The sequence below is a fragment of the Carcharhinus amblyrhynchos genome, chromosome 25 (assembly GCF_965287045.1).
Source record: "Carcharhinus amblyrhynchos chromosome 25, sCarAmb.v2.hapA, whole genome shotgun sequence".
Classification (NCBI taxonomy): Eukaryota; Metazoa; Chordata; class Chondrichthyes; order Carcharhiniformes; family Carcharhinidae; genus Carcharhinus; species Carcharhinus amblyrhynchos.
In genome coordinates this window covers 14,988,256-15,006,768 of record NC_137348.1, presented here as the reverse complement: position 1 = coordinate 15,006,768, position 18,513 = coordinate 14,988,256, and the positions used below count along the sequence as shown (strand labels likewise).

At 38.7% G+C, this 18,513-nt stretch overlaps 1 protein-coding gene across 4 annotated transcripts in view; it reads right to left on the bottom strand.

The window, feature by feature from the left end:
* LOC145358418 (disabled homolog 2-interacting protein-like) overlaps positions 1–18,513 on the bottom strand; it is a 739,003-nt gene that overhangs the window by 517,114 nt on the left and 203,376 nt on the right. Inside the window, exon 1 of one of the 4 annotated variants that reach the window (XM_080212476.1) lies at positions 17,929–18,207. The exons of the other annotated variants lie outside the window; for them this stretch is intronic. The gene's annotated coding sequence lies outside the window, so the exon portion shown is untranslated. Of the gene's footprint in view, positions 1–17,928; positions 18,208–18,513 lie in introns of those variants that run through there. 4 annotated transcript variants of the gene reach the window in all.

The window sequence follows — 18,513 nt, the reverse complement described above, 5'->3', positions numbered from 1 at the left end:
TACCCTGGCAGTGTTAAGCAAAGGTGAAGCCGGCCATTTCAAACTACTACAATGCAGTGCAACGTAAGTGCTATTTTTAGTCTGCTGCTGTCTAGCTAAAAAGAAATTCTGCCTACACACCAACAAGTATTGTGATATACGAATTTTAATGTCAGTGAACTGCTAGATACACAGGCCATACATCCCAATGACTGGTGGATTAAATCAAATGGCACTGCCTTTTGGCTGTTTGCAATTAGCAGGAGTACTAACAGCGCCCAACTAACCCATGTCTGTAAAACTTAGAACATGGTAGTGCAAATAAGTAGCATTTGTTGAATAATCTTGAGTATACTATGAATTACACTAACAACCAAATTAAGATTATTAGTGGGACTCGCAATTTAGTTGATTTACATTTGCTAGAAGGTATGCATATTCATATTCCATATTCACATTCCTGTCCTCTGCAGGCCATAGGAATATGCCCAAATATTGCACTTTACTTGAATAAACAAAAGCAATAGCTGCCTGGCGTATTCACCATGGCAATATCTTGACTAATCAAAGTCAAATTACCAACTAATCAGAACCCCTTTTCATGCAGCATAAACTTCTGTTCCCCTTGAAATTTAGCAGCCTTGCATCTGTCCTGATGCTTCAACACCATGGGCAGGATTTTACAGTCTCATTCATAATGAAATCATAGAATCCTGCCTGAAGTCCATAGACCTTCCCATTGTCTGCCTCTCACCTGCTCTAATTCCCATGGCAGGCAAGATGGTAGAATTCCAGCACATGTCTCTTTCTTCAAAAATATTTCCATTACCCTTTGTATAAAGAAGTGCTTCCTCATCACTTCTGAACAGCCTAGCTCTAATATTAATTTTATGCCTCTTTCTTCCAGACTCCCTCACTAGTAGGTACTATGACGATGTATTCAATTAGTAAGGTTCTGATAAGGATCACAAAATATTTGATAGACATGAAAAAGGAAGTTCAGATTTGGGTATGCAATTTTCATTTGGAAAGCTGTTCAGCAGACAGTTAACTGTCATTTACCTAGAAATCCTTAGGTATGACTAAAATTCTATCACCACATACAGGGTGTAAACAAAATATACTGAATGGCTTTGAAGACGTAGCAGACTGATACAACTTGAGGATAAAGACCCTATAGATTATGTTCAGGGGCATAGCCAGGTTCTGAAGTTAGGGGGAGTGAGCACATAAAAAGGCGCCACGATGCATACAAAATTATTTTAAATCCATTATATATTTTTATTTTGTATTTAAAATCAAAACACAATAAAAGCGTGTTATTTATTTTACACGTTAAACGTAAAATGAAAATAAAACGAAGCAATATGAAAAAGGTACGAAGCAACTACAACAGCCTCTTTCGTCTCGGCTTCATTTTAGCAAAGTTATCCGTAACTTTATTACAATCTACGTCAGAAGCCAACTGTCTTTCAATGAAGTTCCCGCATCTGTATCACATCCCACGATTGCAGTACACGGATTGAAGACTTCAGATCTCGGGAAGAGATCTGAGAGGCCCGTGAGGAACACCCTGTTGAAAAGGTGCCACTTTTGAAGAATGTGCTCAGGGGGAGCAGTCCCTGCCCCTGCTCCCCCTCTAGCTACGTCACTGATTACGTTAGAATCAAAAGCAAACTGCATTTCCCTTTCTAAATATAATGCAGTACAAACTGAACTATTTACTGTTTATAAATGGGAATTAAAATATGCAGATTACTCATTTGGATGATACGCAACACTCCAAACCAGGCTATAATGAAAGCAAAATATTGTGGATGGATGCAGCAAATCTGAAATAAAAGAAATAAAAACAAAGTCTTGAATAAACCCAGCATCTCTCGTAGCTCCCATCATTCACTGTGTTTCAGCTGGTCCACCCCCTCATACAGTATACGATTCATCACATTTCTCTTTAGCTCTGAAGTCATAGGGATTTCAAATATTAACTATGTCCTCGCTCCACTGATGCTGTCAGGCCTTCTGAGTTCTTCCAGCATTTTCTGTTATTAACTCAGATCCAGGCTGTTTTTTTAACCTTTTATCTACAGGTTTAGACTAATGGTTTAGAAGGTAAGCACAGTGTAGGAAACAAAAACAGCAATGTAACAATAAGTTTAAACTATGTATTAAATCTCACTGTAGACAACAATCAGAATTCTATGTTGCTTTCTTGTTATAAGCATCAAAAAAAAGTTGCCATTTTAAGGAATGAGATCAAATTTAAAAAGAATTTGCACTATATTTATATATAGCATTTTATCACATCCTCCAGAGTGTCCCATCATAGCTTTAAGGACATCAGTATCCTTTTGAACACATGACACTTTTCAGTTATACCATGTACTGCAATATTTAGTGCAAGTACAGTATTGCATAATACAATGTATACAGGTTGTTTTCCAGCATCTAAATGCAAATTTCATTCTCAATCAACTTAAACTGATTAACTAGCTCTCAATGCTTTACTGTAAAAGTTGTCACTTTTTCATCAACATGAAGCTCATTTTGAATCCATGAGTAATGATCCATTATGAACTAAAATAATAAACCAGGAAGTAATCATAAATCTGCACCCTACTCAAGGGTTGTAAACAATTTGAGTTTTTACTCTTTGAATGATGTCATCTGAATCTGTTAAGTAGATTACTACCTTGTAGATACTCGCAACTATCCATTAGTCTACATTTAGCTCTACTTCAGTCAGAGTGGTATTTCACGAAAAAAGTTTCACCAGTTCAAAACATGTATTAAAATAAAGCATACATTATTCAAGCAGCTTTAATCTATATTCCTGCAGAATAGTTAAGTACATAACAGCCTGATATACTTTGAGCAATTTTAAGAAAACCATTTATATTTACCAATATTACAAAGTAATTATTAACATCTTAATGTTAATAAACATCTTAACTCAAGATGTAATTAACTTGGTCAGTTATCAATACCATTTGCACCCAATTTGATTTTGGTCTGAAAATAATCAGGTTTGTTTTGCAAATAAAATTTGGCCATTCATTATTACTGTATCTAAAATCTGCTGTAAACATAATTCCATTTAAAAAGAACATCAAACTCTAACAATTCAAAGTAAATCAATATGTTCCTTGGAGTTCGAATAGTTCCATTGTGTCAAATGCTTCATGCTTGAATGCTGAAATGACAGGGTTTATTTGTTATGGTTCAGGTCAGAAACTCCAAAGTGTTTTACGGAGCCTGCCTGCATCACAAGTTTTGCATCTTGAATTTGACTAAGACAAGCATAAGTTTCATTTCAGGTATGATTAAAATGACCCACTAGGGACTTTTATCAAAACATTTATTTAGGAATATAGTTAACATATATGGGAAGAAAATTAGTAATAACTTTTATCAATTACAAACAAAAAAAAACAACCACGATAATGTTTAACCCTTAACAAATATATCTAAGATCCAATCAAACCAAGTCCATGAACAAAACCTTTAAACAAGTTCAACACAGCAAAGTCTAAAGCTCACATGATAGTGGAATTAAGTTCTGTAAGTTCTAGTAGTCCTCTTTACACACCCAGAACAGTTTGAAGTCAGAATAGCTTTCCAGAACACCAGGTAGACTCTGGTCAAGCCACCAACAGCAGACTCTCCCCTTCAGATAAAGGCTATTTTCAAATAACCAGCAGAATTTGCAAAAAAAAAAGTGAGAAAGAAAAACATTTCCATTTGGCTTGCTGCACAACTAACCTGCAGCTCAGAGCTGAAAATGAAAAAGCTCCTGTCACTTGACCTGTCAACCAGCTTTCCTAACTAATCGCAAAGTACCTGAAACCTCCATTTAAGCCACTTAAGGAGCAATAAAAGGACAGCTGGTGGACAGTTTGGCAGCAATGAGAAACACCGAGGCTGTGAAATCGCCAAAGATCATGATTTTAAAAAAAAATTCTTAAAGGTACACTAACATTACGCCTCCGCCTTAAGAAAAAAACGAACCATCAACATTCAAAGATGGTTTCATTTTTCAAACCCTTCCAGTTTCACATCACTAATACTCTACAATAAATATACATACATTTTACAAAAATCAAAACATGCAGACCTAATAGTCACATAGTCCATTTCAGTCCATTAGACCATAACACACAGGAACAGAATTAGGCCAATCAGCCCATCGAGTCTGCTCCACCATTCAATCATGGCTGATTTTTTTCTTCCCTATTCTCTTGCCTTTTCCCCATAACCCCTGATCCCCTTATCAAAAACCTATTTATCTCTGTCTTAAAGACACTCAATGACCTGACCTCCACGGCCTTCTACAGCAAAGAGTTCCACAGATTCACCAGTGTCTGAATGAAGAAATTCCTCCTCATCTCTGTTTTAAAGGATTGTCCCTTTAGCTTGAGGTTGTGCCCTCTGGTTCTAGTTTTTCCTACTAGTGGAAACATCCTCTCCAGGTCCACTCTATCCTGTAAATTTTAATAAGATCCCCTCTCATCCTTCTAAACTCCAAAGAGTACAGACCCAGAATCTTCAATCATTTCTCATACAACAAGCTCTTCATTCCAGGGATCATTCTTGTGAACCTCCTCTGGACACTTTCCAAGGCCAGCGCATCCTTCCTTAGATATGGGACCCAAAACTGCTCACGCCAAATGGGGTCTGTCCAGAGCCTTATACAGCCTCAGATGTACATCCCTACTCTTGTATTCTAGCCCTCTCGATTTGAATGCCAACATTGCATTTGCCTTCCTAACTGCCAACTGAACCTGCATGTTGACCTTTAGTGAATCTTGAACAAGGACTCCAAAGTCACTTTGTGTTTCTGATTTCCTAAGCATTTTCCCATTTAGAAGCTAGTCTATGCTTCAATTCCTCCTTGCAAAGTGCATAACCTCACACTTCTCCACACTGTATTCCATCTGCACTTCTTTGCCCACTCTCCTAACCTGTCCAAGCCCGTCTGCAGCACCCCCCCCACTTCCTCAATTCTACCTGCCCGTCAACATATCTTTGTATCATCTGCAAACTTAGCAACAGTGCCTTCAGTTCCTTCCTCCAAATTGTCAACATAAATTGTGAAAAGTTGTGGTCACAGCACTGACCCGAGGCACACCACTAGTTACCGGCTGCCATCCTGAGAAAGACCCCTTTATCCCCACTCTCTGCCTTCTGCCGGTCAGCCAATCCTCTATCTAAGGAACTTACCCTCAACACCATGGGTACTTAACTTATTTAACAGTCTCCTATGTGGAAGTCCTTGTCTTCTCCCACTGAACACTCCTTTTATTACATTTATGACAAACCACAATCTCCAAAATTCTCCTTCTGTCTTTAATCCCGCAATGATTCCAAATCTGAACTCAGGTTTGTCATTACCTGAGCTAGTTTATCATTGTAATGTCCTCAGAATTAAGCAGGATCAGCAGGATAACACATTAAATGTGTGTAATCAGGGCCATTTAGAGAAGTCATTTTATCTCTGCCTCCTTTCTTGCTCATTGGCCTTAGCTCCTCCTCCTTTGTGTGTTCTAGAACTACACCATCAATTTCTGCACATTCTTTGGTAAAGGCACAAAGCAAATGGTCTTCCTTGGTGTCAGAACCCATTTCAACAATGATTCCACACTGTGGTAGTTATTGCTGCAAAGATCACTATAATTTATTCAAACGCAAGCTGTGTACATTATGATTTCACTAGGCATCCACATCTCTGTACACTGTACAGAATCAGTTTGTTTTAGAAGATAGTACAATTTTGGCAAACAGTCCAGTTCCACGGTGTTGTTCTTTCCTTTGATTCACCTTAGTATGATGCTTCCACTTCTCAAACTCTTTTGAAATTACACGACTGTTGATTCATCCACAATTTCCTTTGCATTGATGAAGAGCTGTTTTTGACAGTTCTGCAGTTTTGTGTTCAGCCAATTTGAACAATTCAGGAACATGTTCCAAAACATTCAACTTGACTTGTAACTGTCTCCACACTAGCTCACTTTGTTCACATTACTGGCCATTAACTGGTTCTCCTTCTCCACGAAAGATTGAGACTTTTGGCTGTTGCGTCTCAGACCGAGTAAGCATCAGCTTTTCCATCCAAACCTGTGCCAACCTTTAGAAAGTTAAGTCTTTCAGATCAGGTCGATTTTCCTCCGGGACGTAACTCAACAATTTATTCCAATATTCAATAATGTCCTCATTATCCAACTTAATTGGAGGAATACCAAATCCAGAGACATCTGCATTGGCTCTTCACTCTGAATTATGAGCACTAAAACCTCCTCCTTTTGCTCTCCTTCCCTTTTAAGCATATTCACATGATACAGTTTTCCTTCTATCTGGTGTACTTATCAAATAATTCACCTCACTCAATTTCCTTTCAATTTGATAAATTTTGCTTTTGAAGTTCACCTACCACCAGTAGCAGTACTAAGACTTTATCCCCAATAGCAAAGCTACAAACTTTTGATTTCTTATCTGCTTCCTGTTTCATCACATGTTGTGCCACTTTTAAACACTGTCTAGCCAATTCACCTGCTCCATTCAATCTTTCCCTAAAATTTGACACACAGTCCAATGTAGTCTCAGAACGCTCAATCACCAATTTACTTAATCAATTTAAATGGTCTTCTTACCTCATGACCAAAATCAATTCAACCGGACAGAATTTGGTTGACTCATTAGGTGCAACCCTAATTACAAATGGAATTCCTTTATCCCAATCCTCTGAATAACATTGACAATAAGCCCTCAACATTGTCTTTAAAGTTTAATGCCGCTGTTCTAATGCTTCCTGCAATTCTGGGTGGTACGCAGTTGATTTAAATTGTTTTATTCCGAAGCAATCCATAGCCCCCCTGACTAACTTTGATGTAAAATTTGATCCTTGATTTGATTGTATTTCTGTGGGTAGTTGATATCTAGTAAAAAGATTGAAGTGACTCCTCTAGCTGCCTTTTAGCTGCAACATTGCATAATGGAATGGCTTCTGGAAACCTACTAGACACATCCATTATGGTCAAAAGATACTGATTCCCACATTTTGTTTTAGGGGTCCTATGCAATCAACTAAGACCCTGGTAAATATGGTTCCTCAAATGCTGGAATGGGTTTTAAGCGTGCTGGTTTTCTCTTTTTGTTCTAATTCTACCCACTTTCTTGTCCAAACATCTGATCAAAAATTGTTTCTGATAATTGAACTTCAACCTTCTGATCTTCACTCTGATTTTTCCTCTTGTACTAACCTGTGGCTCTAAGATTTTGTTACAACAAAGTAAGAAAAAATCCTAGGAATTGTGTCCTTCAACAACTCAGTTGTTTGATTCTTCACTGGCTTTTCAACCACTAGTAAGCATAACTCAATACCTGTGATCCAACTATATTGTTACCCAAGATAAACTGTATTCCTGGACAAAATAATTTCTCTATTACTGCTAGTACAACTTCACCATTCCATCAGACTCTCCAACCTCATCTTATATAATGGAACACTACTCTTCTCATCCTGAATATCACATATTACCACGTTTTCTGCCAATACGCCTTCCAGACTACATAACTCCTCATCTCTTACCATGCTCCCATATCTCTTAAAATACTAACTTCTTTCCTACTCCTCCTGGTACAAGAGTAAACTTTACCCACACAGGGAAATTCTTTAAAGAGATCTGACACCTTCTTACCAATCAACTCCTGATCAGCTGTCCATTATTTTCACTTCATCTGGGCTTTCCTTTACCATTTTAAACAAACCCCACTGGTTTATCCCGTTTTACCACATCAGTCTTCCCAATGCTTTTCTTAAACCACCACACTGCGATTTTGCATGGCCTAATTTATTACAGTGAAAACATCTGAGGCTTTTCATTTCTCTTCCACCCTCCTGGATTTCCTTTTTAACTTGAAGTACATTATCTTTATTTTCTCCCACAAGATCTCTTTTACCTTTACACCTGAGGATTTCTCTTTTCTTCAGTTTCTATGCCACACAGGTTGAAACTGACAACAGAAACCAACTTTTAATTTATGAATTAATTCATAATCATCTGCCATTTCTGCTGCTAACCTTGCAATTTTAATCCTCTGCTCTTCCACAAGTTCTCATTACATCAGGAAAATAATTTTTAACTCCTCCAAAATAATCATTTCTCTAAGAGCTTCATATGTCTTGTCTACTTTCAAAGTCCTTATCCATCTATCAAAATGACTGTGTTTGATCCTTTCAAATTCCATATACATTTGACGAAGTTCTTTCCTTAGATTTGTAAACCATTGTCTGGAGGCTCCTGGCACTGGATCACATGCATCCAAGATCTATTTCTTCACCCCATCATACTTCCCAAATATCTCTTCTGATAGTGATGCAAACACTTCACTAGCTCGACCTCCCAACTTTGTTTGGGTCAGTAATACCCACATGGTCTGTGGACATTTCATCTGTTTAGCCACTTTCTCGAATGAAATGAAAAAGGCTTCTCCATCCTTCACACCAAACTTTGGTATGCCTGGACATATTTAAATACATCTCTTTCAAGCCTTTGACTAGGAAGCTCTTGCTCCTTCTCACAGTCCTCATAACTATACTCAACCTGTACTTTTCTCTTTACGTCCACCCATTTTAACTGATGTTCACTTTCGATTATCAGTTTCCAAAGTTCAAATTGTCTCTCTTTTTGTTTTGCTAGGACTATCTTTTTCCCTGACCTGTAATTCAATCAGTTTAATTTCCTTTGTTTTTTGTTCCTTGCTTTCTCTGGCATTCTCTGCTGCTACAGCCTCCCCTTCTTTTGCTTTTTGTTCTGCTCAGGCTATGCTTTATTTTTCTTTCACTACCCTCTCTTTTGCCTTTATTTCAAATTCAAGCTGCCTTTATTCTTTTTCATGTTCAAGCTGTTTCATTTGACTGTGTTTCTAGCCGTTTTAAATGCTGAGCTATCACCATAATTATCTCCCCTTTCCTTACAGCGACAGGCAATGTCAACTGCAATGTTTTTGCCAATTCCAAAAGTTTTGTTTTAGTCACCTTTTCAGACTTAACTGATTAGCTTGTGGACAATTGTAAACCATTAATGCAATGGCACATGATGGTGTGCCTGGTAAAACAACGCATCTAAAACTTTTGATCACAGCAAGCTTTTGCTAGAGTTTCATATTTTTCAGTTTAAACATTTCACAAGTTCCAGTAGTTAAAACCTGTCCAGTGGGAGGTCCAAATGAGATCTTTAAAGACACTCAGAATGCTGTTTTTTTTAAACACTTTAGGTTGTTAAAGACAGGAGGTAGTCATTTTTATCATTGCCTATTCAAGGAATTATATCAGCTTATTTAAGCACAACTCAAACCATTCAGAATCTAAGCTGAATATTTGTTACACTTTCTGTCACTTAATCCTTTTCCATCACTTTGTATAGCTTTCGGAATATTTCCTATTATGGGTACTAAGATGGCTGGTCTACAGTTCCAAGCATTGTTATCTCCCTTTTTGTATCTCAGAATACTACCTGTCTGCCAATCCCCTGTCGCTATCCCCTCTATGGAAATATCATCTAACTTTAAGACTAAATAAAATATAAAGGCAATTGTTCGATAGTACAAAACTTGGGTATTGCTGGGGGGGAGAAAAAGGAGACATGCTTCCTCAATGTTTCTTCCTGCACTCATCAAGGCAGATCACAGGATTAACAATGGCAAATAGAACAACAGTTTATTCTGCATGAAGCGAGAATGCTGATTGGTTGGCAATGGACTCGGATTGCAATCTCCATGGCAACCAGAGTCCACCTGCCAACCAATCAGCACTCTCACCTCATACAGCATAAATGATTATTCCCTTTGCTGTTGGTATTCTTGTCTATCCTGATGGGTACAAGACAAAAAGCTTAGTTGGCATGTCTTTTTTTAAGCAAAATATGAGATATGACTATCAACAAGTACCTCTGCTATCTCTTCCATAGTTTCCTTCAATATATGTAGGTATTCTACTCTTTTAGTTTTTGTAGCTCATCAATTATTGGCATCCTTTCTACCCCTACAGTATTAGGATTCTTCTTATAAAGGAACAAAGGAAGAATAAGTGACCAGTGAAAGCAGATGCAATGTGGAAACAGATCCATTCTGTATCTCAAACAAACTGAAATATTTTCCCCAACAGTAAGGAACTGTTGCTCGTCGTGTTTGTACAGTCCGCTGCTGCTCTTCTTCCTTCTTTAAAACCCATCTAGTTTGGCTCCTTTGATTCTTGAAAAAGAGAACAAGCATTTTGTGGAAATCCAAACAATGCTATAATAAGGATATACCAATGAATCATATGCTTGCATGAAATTTTAAATGCTGCTTTTGATTACCACCTTAAAAGCAATCCCACCTACTGCAACTAAAAATGGATTTGGAGTTGTCATGACATTATAGAACCCAGATCTGAACATATTATTAAACCTAAAACTGAGATTTCTTTTCCCCACTTCACATTACGGCCATGCAAGTGGAATTAAAACTCTGTCTCAGCTAAATTTGTTATTTTTAATTGGAACACCAATGAAGTGTTTTAATTGGTTACAGACTTACCACTTCAAAATGTAAAAGTGAAAGAGTGAACTAGTGTCAAACACACATTCAGTATTGGCAGGCTGTGCAGTCCAACTAACAGAAGCTTTAGAAATCACAAATATCTAGTAATTGCTATATTGCAGAATTCAGTTCTAAAGACCCAGTAAGCTTTGCACAATTTTGATGTAAGCAATAAGAAACAAATTGGAAGTCACGTGAATGCATGACTTGGAACATTTATGTTGTTGAAAACTGTAAACTGTTTGATAACTTGAATACATTTTATCTAAAGTCTTTGAGTACTTCAAAGGGATGTTTCTCATTCTAATAAAGAAGAAACTGAACCGCTTACTTAAACTGCCAGTTTTAAATGAGGGACACCATTAATATCAGCAACCGTAGACAACATTGTCGAGAATATAGTCAAAGGGAGATTGAATGATATTTGTAAGCAAAGTCATAAAGATCTGCAAGTCCTTTTGCTGTCCAAGATCAACCTTCAACCAGAAGTAAAAATATATAGTAATTGTTTAAATAAACCTTCCATTACAGTGGAAACTAAACAGCAACAATCTGAGTACTCTTTTCATGTGTAATCATAACACACAGTAACCTTTTTCTGGGATACACGTCAAAATACAAGTAGATCCATCTTTCAAAAAAAGGACAGGAGTTGAATTTTCCAATTACAAATCTGAGAGTCTTACGTCAATTGTGGAATAAGTATTGGGGTTTCATTAGCCTTAACTTTAGGAAAATATTTGACACTATCCTCAATGATAGACCAATTCAAAAGAGGCGTGCCGTGGGATAGCTGGCATTGTAAAAGGTTGAATTGATGCATCACTGAATAATGGTACGTGGGAAGTGTCAGTAGCAACTGGTTGACAGTGGAGTCTCACAGGAATCTGCATTTAAAAATAACACTGACTTTGAGAACAGGGTGACGTCTACAGTATCTAAGTTTACATATTGCACAAAATTGGCCAATAATGCTAAATAATATGCTGTAATCCACAGGGATCTGAAAGCAGAATGATGGAAAATAAAACTTAACACACAACTGTAAAGTCAGAAAATTAGGTAAAAGAATACACATTGTAAACTGTATGGCAGTGTGCTTAAGGTAACCGAGTAGGAAAGAAATTTGGGAATAAAAGCAGAAAATGCTAAACGTATCTGAGAGTCTTACGTCAATTGTGGAATAAGTATTGGGGTTTCATTAGCCTTAACTTTAGGAAAATATTTGACACTATCCTCAATGATAGACCAATTCAAAAGAGGCGTGCCGTGGGATAGCTGGCATTGTAAAAGGTTGAATTTGAGGTTGTCAGCTGCTGTGTTTCTCCAGTACCGTTGCAATGAATGGAGTTCTGGCTGAGCACCAAATTCTCCATTCTCACAGGTAGCAGGACAGGTATGGACAACATCAGAGATCCCGTCAAGGGACAGATTTTTAACTTGCTGTCCAGACACAAATTGGCACTGAAGATCTGCAGCCTGTTCAGAAACCAATTTTAATTTCCTTCAATGAAATGGCTGACAAGTTGCAAATACAATCTAGTCTTTCAGGTGGCGAGTTGCAAAACTGAAGTCCCAGCCTGCCTAAGTTTGTTCCATGGCACTATTCAAAAAGCAAAAATTATCCTCAGGTTCTGGCAGATTAACAGATTATCTGGTCATTATTTGTTTGCCATTGTGGAATTTTGCACACAAACTGACTTACAGACACCATAACACTGGCTGTGAAGCACTTTGAAATGTCTTGAGGATACCAAAAGATGCAATAAATACAAGTTGCTTTTTTCATCCTTATTAATAAAGTGGCTACAGGATTATTAATTCTAGAATCAGAGTTTAAAAGAATAAATAGATATTGTGTCTTTCATGACATTAGGCTAAACCCAATGCACTTTACAGATAATCAAGCACTTTTGAAGACTAGTCAAGGCTGCATTGCAAGTGTAATAACTCAGGAAACTGACAGGAAAGGAACAATGTTTTATTTTTAAATCAAAAGTTAAATCACAACCTTGTAGTGCATACATGAGTCCCATCTGGGACGACAGGTCACTGGACCTGCTCAGAAATCCACCTTATCAGGGGCTCAGAAGATGAGTTCCACCTGGGTAGGCAATCACCTACTACCAAGAGAACCTGTATTCCACAAGTCCCACAGTGAGATTAGTTAAGGATTCCCCATGTAAGTCCTAAGAGTTATCACACTTCTTCCCCTCCGAGTCCGAGGCTTTCCCCTCGTTCCTAAGTCATCGGGACTGTCTTTGTCTTTTGTTCCATGGCCTTCTTTCCTTTGCATATGTAAGTCTGATCAGGGGGGTATACAGAGTAGGCAATCATCTCTTCTTCGATGAATATCAAAGTGCCACTGTAGATGACTTGCCCTCAGCAATGACCTCGGGCTGTGATTCCAAAGCTTCCATCTCCATTTGAGGCGGAGTCTTCAGAGGCTTCTCTTAAGCCTAGCATGGGTGCTAGGCAGGATATTTAATGAAATCAGTACAAACATGGTCAAGGAAACTTCCTACTGATTACAATGTACTCTCAGCCAATGAATCAGTGCTTCACCATGTTGAACAGCACTTGAAAGCAGTAGTGCAGGTAGAATGGGCAAATAATGTATTCCTGGTGTGGGACTTCAATGTCCATGGCCAAGAGTGGCTCAGGGACATTACCGCTCACTCAACTGGCTGAGTCCTGAGGGACATATCTGGGCCTGAAGCAAGTAGTGAGAGAACAACAAAAAATAACCCACATGATCACATCCTCATCAATCTCAGGGAAGAAAAGGGGTATGGTGGGCAGACAGACAGTTAGCAATGATCATACTGAATGGCAGAGTAGGTTTGAGGGGTTAGGTGTCTATTCCTACTCACATTTTATTTTCATCCACCGATCACAGATGTACCTGCCCTTGACGGTATTGGTAGGATTGACCATTGCGTAGTCCTTGTGGAAACAAAACCCCAGCTTCACATAGGGATCCCCTTCAGAGTGCTGTTTTGTACTACCACTGTGTGAGGGAGACTGATTCAAAACAAACCTAGTAGTTCTAAACTGGAGATCCAATTAAACAATTAACAATAAAAAACATCCCCATCCTCAATGATAGGTGGTCCCAGACGAAGTGCAAAAGACAAGGCTTGATGCACTTGCAACCATATTCAGTCAGAAGTGTCAAGTGATTCATTTCAGCCTCCCACTGAGGTCCCCTGCATCAAAAGAGGCTAATCTTAAGCCAATTCAATTCTTTCCACGTGATGTCATGGAACAGCTGAAGGAACTGGCTATAGCAACAGCTATGGGTTCTTATAACTTCCCAGCTTACTAATGGAGATTTCTGCTCCAGGACCAGCTGATCTCCAGCCAACCTGCTCCAGTACAGCTACAAGACTATCAATGCAAAAAAATGCCCAGTCATGTCCTGTCCACTAAAAGGACGACAAATCCAATCCAGGCAATTATCATCCCAACTCTCAATTATCAGACAAATGATGGAATGCATCAACAGCACTTACTTAGTAACAACCTGCTTATCAGTGCTCAGTTTGGGTTCCACCAGAGCTCCTTGGTTCTGGATCCTATTACAGCCTTGGTCCAAACATGAGCAAAAGAGCTCAATTCCAGAGGCAAGTGACATGTCCTCAGCATCAACGCAGCATTTAACTGAGTGTGGCATCAAGAAGCTCTAGCAAAGATGAAGTCAATGGTAACCAGGAGTAATACTCCCCACCAATTGGATTTCATAATTGACAAGGAGGTAAATGGTGATGCTTTTTTTAAAATTGTAAGTCAATGATGGATTGGTGCTGCTAAATTGTCCCTTATGTCCCAAAATGCATAGATTAGGAGAATTAGTGGGATAAATATGAGAGGTTACAGCGATTGGTCCGGAGTAAGGTGCTCTGTTGGAGAGTCGATGCAGACTTGATGGACTGAATGGTCTCCTTCTGCACTGTAAGGATTCTACAATATGATCCGAGTCATATAACATTGCTGCAATAGTTCCTCAGGACTAGGTTTAATCACCTTCAGCTGCTCTTCAATTACTTCGCTCCAACATTGTCAGAAGCAAATATTGCAGTATTCAGATCCATCTACAATTACTCAGGTATTGAAGCAGTCCGTGTCCTTGCGCAACAAGATCTGGGCAACGTTCAGGCTAAGGCTGATAAGCAGTATCTGTGCCACATAGGGGTCAAACAATGACCAAATCCAACAGCAGAGATTCCAGTCATCTCCCCTCAACATTCAACGGCATTACCAACATTGATTCTCCCACCATCAACATCCTGGGGAGTTTCCTTTCATCAGGAACTGAACTGGACTAGCCATGTAAATAATGTGGCCAGAACAGCAGGTCAGAGGCCAGGAATTCTCCAACAACTAACTTATTTCCTATTCCACAAAGTCTGTCCACCACCTGCAAGGAACATTAGGAGTGTGATGGAATATTCTCCACTTGCCTCAATAAGTGCAACTTCAACAACACAAGCTCAACACCATCCAGGACAAAGTAGCCTGCTTGACGGCAACCCATCATCCACTCTAAATGTTTATTCTCTCCACCACTTGTCCAGATTGACAGCAGTGTGTTCCAAATCCTCAACCTCGGCCATCAAGAACAAAGACAGCAGATGCAAGGAACACCACACTGGCAAGGTACCCTCCGAGCCCCACACAGCATCCTGACTTGGAATTATATTGCTGTCGCTGGGTCAAAATCCTGGAACATCCTCCCTTACGGCAGATGAACTGCAGCAGGGAATGTTTCACCACCAGCTTCCCAAAGACAATTAGAAATGGACAATAACACTCGCCTCCCATGAACAAACTTTTTTTTAAAAATTTACAGCGTTCGAAGAGCCTTCTTGGCCTGTGGTATTTCATTCTACCAACAGGATGGATTCACAAAACTTCTAAAGAGCTGAAGTAAAATGGATGAATAAACAGCAGAAGTCATACTATAGCCAACAGCATCTGCTTTTAGTTACCACCCAATACTGTGTAATTAAGAAAATTGAAGTGCTAGACAGTAATTACAATAACACATAGGGGATTGCAAGATAAAACTCTAAGCAGCCTATAACAAGTCATTAAAGAAAAATAAGAGTGTGTGTGCGCGTGTGCATGTGTGCACGCGCGTGTGTTGCGGGGGGCAAGATTGAGCTTGGTTTTAAAGTCAAATGCCTGATGATGTACACTGGAGCCACAATTACAATGTGTGAGACATTGACTGCTGCAGCTCCCAGTACTTGTTGCAATAACATACCCCATGTCCACTGTTCTTGAGAGTGTAAAGAAGAATTTAGGGAAGTGAAGAAAGTGAAAGAGAATGTGAAATCAAAGCAAACAATTCCATATTAATTTTTTAATTTTCTGACAAGCAGATTGAACTAAGGTACAGGATTGACACAATCCATCAAAGGTATTATGACTGACTGTAATGTTGAACCTAAACATTAGATAACGTGGCAGGAATGTGATAGGATTTTCCTCCAATAGCATTTTAGCAGGTTACATTTAATAGACATGAAGATGTATGCATTCTCTTTCTGCTTTTGATGCTCAGAGAATACTAATTAAAAATATGCATATTAATTTGTATGTCTCTCATTCATTTCCTCAGGATTATTCAAAGAAAAACAAAGGTATTCCAGTACTTTTGCAAAAAACATATTCAAGAAAGACCAGTTAGGCAAGGCAATGGGGTGGCATGGCAGTTAGTCCTGCTGTCTCATAGCACCAGGGACCCTGGTTCAATTTGCAGCTTGGGTCACTGTGTGGACTCCGCACATTCTCCCTGTGTGTGGGTTTCCTCCGGGTGCCCTGGTTTCCTCCCACAGTCAGAAAGATGTGCTGATTAGATGCATTGGCCATGCTAAATTCTCCCTCAGTATATCCAAACAGGCACTGGAGTGTAACAACTAGGGGATTTTCAGGGTAACTGCATCGTTATTGTAAGATTATTTGTTACAGTAATAAATAAACTTAGAACTATATTGGCTATCATACAATTTCTTGAGATTAAAATCACTATAAGAAAGCACATTTGAAATTCATTTGAGTTGTATTATCCCATGTATAAAAGTTGAAAATGCCCTGTACTCAACATGGCATGTATTTTGCTTCTCAATGAATTAAAAAGTCACAGTTTTTGGGGCCAGCAGGAAAGTATGATAGAGGTAGGCTGTGGGTCTGTGCAATCAATTCTCATTGAGCTTCCAACTGCATTTGGGTAGTCAAAGTAGGGAAATCTGGAGATTAGGCTTAGCACTTACACTCCCACTCCCAGGGGACTGGTACAAGTATGGGCCTCATAATATGTCTCCCCACCCTTTAGAATGGAGAACGATGAAAATAAAATTACAACATGAATTTGCAATCACAGTTGTCAATTTGTATCAACAATATTTTTGTAACTAATTAGAAATATTTTAAAAATTAGTTTTCCGTTTGCAGCTGGGTCAATATCCAACAAGCCTGCCTCAGATGCGTGTTTCAAAATAGTTAAAACTATGTCACCCTAGAAAAGCTCACTTTGTACATATATCATATCAAAACCATTTACATTCACAACCATGAAACCAAACATCTGACTGTTCATGGTATGATAATTCAACAAGTTTACCTAACAGACAGTTAAATCATACAAATCAGGAAGGTTCCAGTTCAATCCCAGCTGTACTGAATTACCCAGGGTAGCAGGATTTGTAATCATTAGCCTCTTCAACCCCAAACTAGGTTTGGCAGGGGGAAAAGGTAGCAGGGTTCTTAGACCCGATTGCCATCGGAGAATTTCTCCTGAAAGTGCATTTGTGCATGCTGTGAAAAATAAAAGTGGGAAGGGAAATGGAGAGTGGGTTGGGGGAGTGGGTTGAGAGAAATAAACATGACTGCTCATCTCTTTACAAATTATGCGATCTCCAGTCAGAAATTAAAAGTAATTAACATATTATAGTTCTTAGAGTAACAAGCAACACGCAGGCTACAATACAGCAAAAACAAATTAATCAGAAATGCTTTAATCCTGATTACATTTACATAGGGTAAATAGCAGTTGTGGACGGTCACCAGTACTTCCCAGACTTGAAAAGATTTACTGAAGAATTACACTTTGGACTTAAGCATACAAAAGAAAATGATCCCACTTTGTTAATTAAAAAAAGGGCTAAATTATGCCAAACGTCACAAACCAAAATAAAAAGGAATCCTAAGGAACTTCACGTAGACAAGTTAGTGGGAAAAAAAGAGTACATCTGTTTTACAAATCAGCAAACAAGGACTTGTTGGAGAAACAGCACTCTCTTACATTCTCTCAAAACATGAACACTGCGCTTTATTTAAAGCTACTTATCTGGAACAAGATCCTACCTTTAACTGCTGATTAACTAGGCACGAACAAATGCCGAAAAGAACGTTGGATTTCCCTCTTCATATCAGAGGCCAAAAGCAACAAGTTGCCATCCTTTTGTAATTTTCCTCTTTCAATTTTGCTTCAATTCCAAGTAACAGCACATAAACTAATCACTGCAAGCAAGAACAATATTCAACACATAAAACTCAAGAGAAGAAGATAAAGTTTAGAAACTTGCAAGTTAAATCAGGAGTTGCTACAGTCTCTTCAGCTGAAAGCCTGCAGAGCCAGCTGCACACTGGCTGCAACCCCCTACAGCAGATGGTGTTCACACATTCTCTACAAGCTGAATTCCTCCGCAACAGCCAATCACCAAAGGTTTTTCAAGAGACTGCATTCAATAGCCTAGCGTCTTACAGACAACATTACAGCTTTCACCATAACAAGATGAATAAGCTGTCGACAATGGGAAAGCGTACAGACTAACAGCTATTCCAGACAAAAGTGGGACATGCTTTTAAAATGGAGAATACGGAATAGAATAAGCACCTGTTTAAGGAATATTGCTACGGGCAAATACATTTACCATTAGTATTTCAAAA